This window comes from Otolemur garnettii, unplaced genomic scaffold, assembly GCF_000181295.1.
Source record: "Otolemur garnettii isolate 467f Iridium unplaced genomic scaffold, OtoGar3 scaffold00047, whole genome shotgun sequence".
NCBI lineage: Eukaryota > Metazoa > Chordata > Mammalia > Primates > Galagidae > Otolemur > Otolemur garnettii.
In genome coordinates, this window is record NW_003852442.1 from 8,171,177 (window position 1) to 8,172,457 (window position 1,281).

Genomic DNA, 1,281 nt, shown 5'->3' on the forward strand with positions numbered 1-1,281 from the left:
GAGTCTCCTGCCTCTGCCTCCCAAGTAGCTGGGACCACAGGCACCCGCCACAACACCTGGCTATTTTTTGGTTGCAGCTGTCATTGTTGTTTTGGCGGCCTGGGCTCAATTCAAACCCGCCACCTTAGGTGTACGTAGCTGGCACCTTAGCCACTTGAGCCACAGGCGCCGAGTCTAATTTATAATTCTTATTTGTCCATGACTTCTCAATATAAAAGAGCATGTTTCCATTATGCAATTATTTTTAACCCACTAAAAATAATTAAATAAGTTAAAGAGAATAATCTTCCTATCATTAAAACATTAAAAATACACACTCTCCCCAGGGCCACAGAGTAAGGCTCTGTCTCAAATATATATATGAAATACAAATATGGGAAAGTATCATGAAACCTGAGCCAAGTAGCTTTAAGAGCTTTATTGTGCTTGAAAGAAATAAGTTTATAGTAACAGTATATAGAAGATTGTCAGATACAATATTTCTTTCTTTTCTACAGTTGGTCTCCTCTTTTTCAGGGACTAAAATGACGCATATGTTAGTTAGGTTTGTTTGTTTTTTTTTTTTGTAGAGACAGAGTCTCACTATGTCTCCCTGGGTAGAGTGCTGTGGCGTCCCAGCTCACAGCAACCTCCAACTCCTGGGCTTAGTTGATTCTCCTGCCTCAGCCTCCCGAGTAGCTGGGACCACAGGCTCCCGTCACAACACCGGGTTGTTTGTTTTTGTTGATGTTATTGTGGTTCAGCAGGCCCGGCCGGGTTTGAACCCGCCAGCGCCAGTGCATGTGGCCGGCGCCCTACCCACCGAGTCGAGCCCGTCAGTTAGAACTTTCTCTGTCTCTTTGGCCTCTTACCGTCCCGTCTCCCGCGACTTCATTCTTCTTTTTTTCTTTCCCGTCAGGCGGTGCGGTGCCGACGTCAGGACAAGATCTGGGCGCGGCACATCTCACGCATGCGCATGAAAACGCAGCCCTCAAGCTGATGAGCTACAGAAGGATCAGCGTCTTCATTTTTTGGCATATTTCTTGGATTTATCCTCCACATTGGTCTTTCTCTCATTTCAGCTATACATAATCTATTGTTAAATTCATCTGTTGAGTTTTTAATATTCAGTTACTGTATATTTGAGTTCTAGACTTTGCATTTAGTCCCTTATTTTGCATTGAATAAAAATTCCAGTTGCTGGAATAAAGATTCTAGTTCCTATTTAAATGTTCCACTCGGCCACTTGATGGCCTGAACGTTTTGGTCATGATTGTTTTTAAAGTGTTGGTCTAGGTCTGA

The 1,281-nt window shown here is 43.4% G+C and overlaps 1 non-coding gene across 1 annotated transcript; it reads right to left on the reverse strand.

Moving 5' to 3' along the window:
* Positions 1–892: 892 nt before the first annotated feature.
* Positions 893–995, reverse strand: LOC111725795. The gene has a single exon (XR_002773771.1). It is a non-coding gene; the product is annotated as a small nucleolar RNA U13 (small nucleolar RNA).
* Positions 996–1,281: the final 286 nt, after the last annotated feature.